The sequence below is a fragment of the Vicia villosa genome, linkage group LG5 (genome assembly GCF_029867415.1).
Source record: "Vicia villosa cultivar HV-30 ecotype Madison, WI linkage group LG5, Vvil1.0, whole genome shotgun sequence".
NCBI lineage: Eukaryota > Viridiplantae > Streptophyta > Magnoliopsida > Fabales > Fabaceae > Vicia > Vicia villosa.
In genome coordinates this window covers 109258226-109266000 of record NC_081184.1, presented here as the reverse complement: position 1 = coordinate 109266000, position 7775 = coordinate 109258226, and positions in this window count along the sequence as shown.

Here is a 7775-nt window from a genome sequence, read left to right as displayed (position 1 = left end):
CTTCATTGAAACTTTTGCCACAAGGCTGGTTAAACACAAAAACATCTTTATCATTCTAAGCACCCTAAGTGGCATGGCCCCGGGCTTATAATGAAAAGATTTTCAAACAAAAATCAAACAGATGTATGTGATGATATAGATTAGATACATCTAGCATTTAGACGACATTTGTCTATTTTTCTTTGCTTCCACTAGCATAAGTGGGAACTACGATTGCTCTGACTTTCTCAACATCCCTTTGAGAATACGTAGGCACAAGGTCGATCCTTGGCGAGCAAAACAAAACAAAAAAAAAAACCATTCAAACCGTAGCACCCGTAGACCCCGAGCTACAGATGCTCTGATTCCCTCTAGGGGATATGTATGCAGAGGATCGCGATGATCTTTGCGAGCATAATCAAACAAACACCTTAGGTCCCACCTATTTCACAAGAACCTCCACCACAACAAGAATGGAATAAACATAACAAAGAAACCTATAGAGTACTATAGATACGTTGGGTGCTAATACCTTCCCTTCGTATAACCAACCCTCTTACCCAAAGATCTCTCCCCCACTTTTAGGTTATTGCAGCTTTTTTCCTTTTCCTCCTTTGGAAATAATAAAAAGTTTGGTCGGTACAAAAGAAAAATCATTTTTTTTGAGCACTCGAGCCCAAAGAAGGCATCAGGTGTCTCATCCCACAAAAAAGAGGAACAAAAACGATTTTTCGCCCGCGACAATAGCCTTGCAAGTTCCCTAGGTACTTCACAATCTTCCTCACTTTCGTCCTCAGTTTGGTAGATCGGATTTTCAAAGCCATGATTGGCAATAGCAGAATCATTATCAACAGGATCCAGAGTGAATGTGAATCTGCATTTATTATGTGGGTGTGTGTAAGAACACATAGCTATTTGAAAATGAATAAAGTAAAGAAAGAAACAAAAAGGATCACAAAATTTGAATATGCAAACGTCCCATGATTTTATTGAATGAACATATGATCATGGTATGACAAACCCTTATAAAAAGGACCAGTGTGCTTTGGGAAAGGCACCTGGCTTTTAAGTTCATGGTTTGATACTACAGGAACCATTTTTATTTTTTGAACATATAAACAACGAAAATCGGAAATTGCATTTACTCCTGATCAAAGGAGATGACATCTTCAGCTTCCCAGTTATTCAATCCATTGTTGTGAGTAGGGAATATCGAATTGCTCCAGTTGCAGTTGTCTTCTTCGTCTTCCACAGTAATGACTTCTTTGGTGACAAGATGAGCTGTTGATCCTTCGGGATGAGGAAGATGCTCTGCTGGATATGAGATAAGATTGTCCCATCCAGTTGGGATGATGTCTTTGATAGAGACTTGTGCACTCTGGGTAGCAGTGTACTACATCAGAAAATCATTCTCGTTATTTGGTGTTTCCCAGACTTCTTCAGGAGTGACAGGGCTTGTGATTGTCATACTGTCTTCAAAATGTTCATCCCATCCAGTTGGGGTGATGTCTTCAATGGAAATCTGCGAACTCAGGGGAGCGGAATACTTCACCATAAAGTCATACTTACCACTTGGTTCTCCCAGCGTATCCCAGACTTCTTTTGGACTACGTGGACTTTGGTATTGCTCAGTAATGGAACTTGTGAAAATTTTGTAATCTTCGAACTGATCATCCTATCCAGTTGGGACAATGTCTTCAATGGCAATAAAAGAACTCTGAGGAGCAGTGTACTTCACTAGAAAGTCGTACCTGCCGCTTGGTTCTCCCAAAGTATCCCAAACCTCCTTGGAAACGGGTGGAACTTGGTCGTCTTCAATAGCATTTACTCCTTGGCTGATGAAATGTGACATTAATCCCCCAGAACGAGGACTTTGATCATTCTTCTGAGTTCCATTAGCATAGCCCAGACCTAGCTTATCGAACTTGTAAGGTACGTCAAGGAGTTGTCCCCATACTGTGCAACCTCCCTCTTCGATCACTGCTTTAGCATCTTTGAGAGAAACCATAGTTGGATTTATTCTTGTAGCAGGAGTAGTAGAAACATCTGGAGGGACCATCTCAAAAGAATGGCAGGGGGTTTCGATGAATTCACCATCCATCTCAACATACTTGGAGTTACTCAGGTGGCTGACCATATATTCTTCTTCGCCATAAACTGTGACGACCTTGCCTTTTACCGGATAATTTAACTTCTGATGCAGGGTAGAAGTTAGAGCGCTTGCCCCATGTATCCAAGGGCGTCCTAGTAAATAGGAGTATGCTGGATGAATTTCCATCACGTAAAAGGTAGAATCAAAGATCTGAGAGCCCACTTTGATTGGGAGCTTAACTTCTCCGTATACTGTTCTTGTTGACCCGTCGAAGGCTCTGACCACCACATCACTTGGTTGTAACACAACTCCTTCGAAGTCAAGTTTTTCCAGTACTACTTTTGGTAACACATTCAACGAGGAACCATTGTCTACCAGCACATGAGACAAAGTGGTGCCGTTACATTCGATAGAGATGTGCAGGGCTCTATTGTGATTTTTTCCAGCAGGGGTTAAATCGGGGTCAGAGAAACCGAGACCGTTATCCACTATTAGATTGGCAACACAATTTTCAAATTGGTCGACTGAAATCTCCTGTGGTACATGTGCAGCTTTCAAGAATTTCATCAAAGCTTTGGCATGAGCTTCTGAATATTTTAGCAGAGACAGCATCGAAATCTTTGAAGCAGTGTGCCCCAGTTGTTCGACAATATTGTAATCACTTTTGCAGATGATTTTCAATATTTCCTCCATTTCTTGCCTTGACGGATCTTCAATAGTGACTTCCACAGGTACTTGAACTGGTTCAACTAGTGGCTCTTTGCCTCGAGCGTTGATATCTTGATTAGGAACTAGGACCTGGACTGGATTAGTAGTAACATTTGGAGAAATTTCTGGTGAAAAGATCCTTCCACTTCTTGTAATTTTACTAGTCCCCACAATATTATCAACAGTTGGAGTAGTAAAATTCACGGCCTCTTCAGTCAAGGTGTCTTGCTTAACTCCATGGACATAAACATTAGTGTCATAATTCCACGGGACAACTTTGTCTGAGGAATATGGAAATGGAGCTGGATTGGTAATGATTACAGATGCTACTCTAGGTGCAGCAGTAATCTTGAAGGGAGCCTTGGTAGGGATTTTTAATGGCATGTTAGAAATCACTGAGACGTCCTCTATCTTCATCCCATTTGAAAAAACTTCGCACAAATTGTCTATAGAAGGAAGTTTCTCAAACATAATGATACGACGATCCATCCACTTTTGAATTCCTCCTTTCAGATTTTCACAACCATTGGGTAAGTGTGCGCAATAAAAGCAATCAGGGTCACAACCTGGAAATAAACCAGCTTGTATTAGCTTTCTTTTGACTTCAAGGAGCGGAGTTGACAGCTCTCTTACATCATAGATATAAATAGTGTCTATGATAGCATTAACAGTCTTGTCGTGTTTTGGCATAGGCGCAGTGATAACATTTGGAGTCTCTGGAGGATCGAACTTAATTTCCCCAGCATCTATCATGTCTTGGATTTTATTTTTCAGGGCCCAACAATGATCTGCGTCATGTCCTGGACAGTTGGAATGGTATGCACATGTTGCGTTGGGGTGATAACTAGGAGAGGAAGTGTTGACATTCTTCGGAGGATCTTTCAATGTAATCATATTTGCTTTTAACAAGTGTTGCAATGCTTGAGAGATTGGCATGTTGATTCTGGTGAAGTTTCTTCTTGGTGCATTTGGTCGACGCGTATACTTCGGCGGTTGATCTTTTTGAGGTGCAGATGCAGAGATCAGAATAGCCCCTACAGATTGGTGATGCTCACTTTTGCGGCTTTTCTGACTGTGCATTGTATTGACTTCATTTCTCCCACTGATAGGCCTCTTTGTAGTACCAGAGGAGGAGCCTACTTGAATTTTTCCACTTTGAATGCCGCTTTCGACACGCTCTCCAGTTAATATCAGGTCAGTGAAACCTGATGATGAGCTTCCCAGCAGATGACTGTAGAAAGGGCCAGTTAAAGTGCCCATGAACATGTCGACCAGCTCGCGATCAGATAAGGGTAGTTGAACCCTTCCAGCTAGATCTCTCCATTTTTGTGCATACTCTTTGAAACTTTCTTTTGGTGCCATAGTCATGCCTTGTAGTTGAGTACGGGTTGGTGCAAGGTCAGCGTTGTATTGATACTGTTTGTAGAAGGCAGCAGCCAAATCTTCCCAGGTGTGAACTTTTGCACTTTCCAGTTGATAGTACCACTCGAGTTGAGTACCCGACAGACTTTCTTGGAAGAAATGAATCCACAATTTATTATCTGCCGTATGAGGTAGTATCTTCCTCACATAAGATCTTAGATGTAGTTTTGGGCAAGAGAATCCATCATACTTTGCAAAGACAGGAACTTTGAACTTTGGAGGGATAACAATATCTGAGACGAGTCCAAGATCATTGAAGTCTAAACCAGGTATTTTCTGTATCTCCGTAGCTTTCATGCGTTCTTCCAACTGCTGGTATTTGCTATCACCCTGTTCGTCTTCGGAGTGATAATCTTCTTCATCAAGAGAGAGAGAGAGAGTTTGGCAGAACCTTGGTTGCTGTGATTGTCTTCTTGATCACCTTCACCGACTACTTCAGGGATTGGCGCTTTTCTGGGCATCCTGGCTAGGACTCTGACTTTCCTCACGAGGTGGCTTAAACCTACAGATCCCTTGGGCTTCTTTTTCTTCTTGGTCATCAGGGCTTTCAGTTCATGTTGCCCCTTTGCTAACTCCAAAATTGCTATCTGAACTTGGGCGTTTTGTGCCTCGAGATTCTTGATGCTTGTTTCGGAATCCATCCCTTCTAAATGAAATAAACAGCGAGGAGATGAGAAACCTGTTATGCAATGTTTATGAATGAAATGTATATGCAATGTTTTCAAGGATCTTAGAATTTAGATTTGTTTAAACAAGAGGGAAACAAACATTTATTAGTCAAACCATTTATTTCTCTTTTTTTTTCTTTTGTCTCTTTTTTTCTTTTTCTTTTTCTTTGCCTCTTTTGGGCTTACAAGATAAAACAAAATAAAAGATCCTTCAATTTTCCCATGGACGCTTTCTCTTTGCACCCAGGAACGTGTTGATCTGCTGTTCTTCCTAGAGTTGTCTGGTGAGCTCCAACACTTTCCTTTCATAGTCTTGACAGTGTGCTTTGAAGGTGTCCCTTTCTCCTTTTAGTTGAACCCAAGATTTCTGCAACTCTTCTAGGTCAGTCGACATGTCTGGATGTAGAATAACTCGAGGTTCGTCCCTTTCGACTTCTGGCTCAATAGTCACAGGTAGGATAGCGGGATATGGCATGATGAACTTATGAGCACGAGCTCGCACCCATTTGAGGTAAGGCTCCATGGGAATAGAATTCCATTGTCCTAAAGTTTTGCTTTCTACTTTGTAGACACTTCCCCAAGCATGTATAAACCTTCGTCGATATCTTTGGGAATCACCTTCGTAGTCGAACACAATGCCATGGATAATCATGTCATGAGGACCATTTCTTCGTGCATATCCGAATTGGCGCAAAGCTAAAGAGGGGTTGTAAGTGATACCTCCCATAATGCCAATGAGTGGCACATTAGGGTACTCCACAAAATGGTCAATGAGAGTGATGTCTTTTTGAAAGAAGTTGTTCCACCGGATATCTGAATGAGATAAAGACATAATCCGGCGAGACCATTGCATCCTTTGCTCGTTTCTCAACATTGATCGGGGAAGGTGTAATGTAAACCATCTAGCCAGTAGTGGTACACAACACATAAGAGTTCCTCGCTTTTTCATGGTACGAGTGTGTAAAGAATGTAAAATGTCTCCCAGCAAAGTAGGTACCGGATTGCGGGTTAAGAAAATGTTGATAACGTGCACACTTATGTATTGGTCGGGATTAGGGAATAAAACCAACCCATAAATCAAAAGAGCCACAACTTCTTCAAAAGCTTGGTAACTTCTATCTTTTAATAGTGATCGAGCCTTTCCCATTAAGAACTTAGCAAGCAAACCCTTGACTCCACTCTTTGTTTCCCAATTGGACTCGATTTCTGACTTTCGTAAATGTAAGGCAGCAGCAATGATTTCAGGCTTTGGAATCTTTTCTAAACCGGTGAAAGGTAATTGATCTTGAACAGGTAGCCCAATTAATTCAGAGAATTCCTCCAAGGTGGGTACTAGCTGGTAATCAGGAAATGTAAAACAATGATGTTCGGGATCAAAGAACTGGAACAGGACTCGTATCATGTCTTCTTCAAATTTTGAGGTAACCAAATGGAGTAGGTGACCGTGCCTCTCGGTGAATTGAGCATTTCTGGGAAATTCTGATATTAAGTCCTTTAGTTCAGATGGTACTGTTGAGATGTTGATTCGGATGTAATCTCTGGTAGCAGGAGCCATTACCTGCAATCACAGAACAAAAATAAACTCTTCGATCCTTGAAATGATTAGTGAGAAAATGATATGTTTATGATGTTTATGATGTCATGATATCAAACATGTGGCAAACACACACAAATCACACAATAGCCTTAGGTTTAAAGGCTTGCATGAGGTTCATAGGTGATACCCTCCCCACTGAAGTTGAGTTGGTTTAAACCTGTCTTAAAATGGTATTCGGGTTCTATGATCCTTGGAGACAACATCTCAATACGGCACTCGGACGGCCGATCAAAACATTCCTCGAGGATAACCAACTTTGATCAATTTCAAAGCCAGTCACTTAATAGGCCACAAGTCAAGTTCAACTAAAGGTTCTAAGACAAATTAGTGCTTAATGACATTTCGAAAGCCTAACATACTCCTTGATCGTTTTCAAGGGATATCAGTACAGACCAAAGTGTCGCACTAATGGTGACTACCAGATCAACCGTATCGGTACATGCCGTACAGTTTCCTTGGTCTAGTGTCACATACTTAAGGTATCTCGAGATTCGGGCTAGAATCTTTCACACAAGCAAATACCCAAACAAACCTTTGAAAAATAGAGCAAACAAGACAAGCAATTGAAAACATCAAAGTGATCTAAACTCTAAGGTAACCCCTTTCGAAAACATTTTGTTCTTTTGAATTCCCCAGCAGAGTCGCCAATTCTGTCGTCCTCGGTTTTTTGTGGGATACAAACTGACTCTTCTTTTATTATTTTGAGTTGTGAAAATCAGAGAGTCGCCACCGACTTTTATTTTATCCAATTAAGGAAAGGTTTATAAAAGAAACAGAAAAAGACCTTTAAGAGATTTTGGGTTCGGGGGTAGGTTATACAAAGGGAAGGTGTTAGCACCCCTTTGTATCCATGGTTATCCATGGGCTCTTAATTGCTTAGCTCACTTGTTTGAATCGTTTGTCTTGCTTTGAAATGCTTGTATGTGGTTTTAAATACTTTTGTAAAGAACTAACTTTATAATGATCCTTGTGCGGATGTATACAAAGTGTTTTATCTTTCGAAAGATGTTTGATGGTTTGAAAAAAAATTTTTTAACTTCGTAATGATCCTTGTTTGGATGTATACAAAGTGTTGTCTTTTTGAAAGTTTGTTTTGTAAAACAGTGATGTGGAAAAGCTTTTGTTGTTTTTGATTGAGCAAGCAATTAGGAGGTATACCCTAAGTTTATAAGGTCCTTTCCCATTTCTTTTAGAAAGTTTTCTTTGACTGGATACAGAAAGAAATTTGAATTGCATTTGAAACATTAGAATTGATCTTGAAAAGAGTAACACGGATTACCCTAAGAGGTGCAAGTGTGATTGTGTTTTG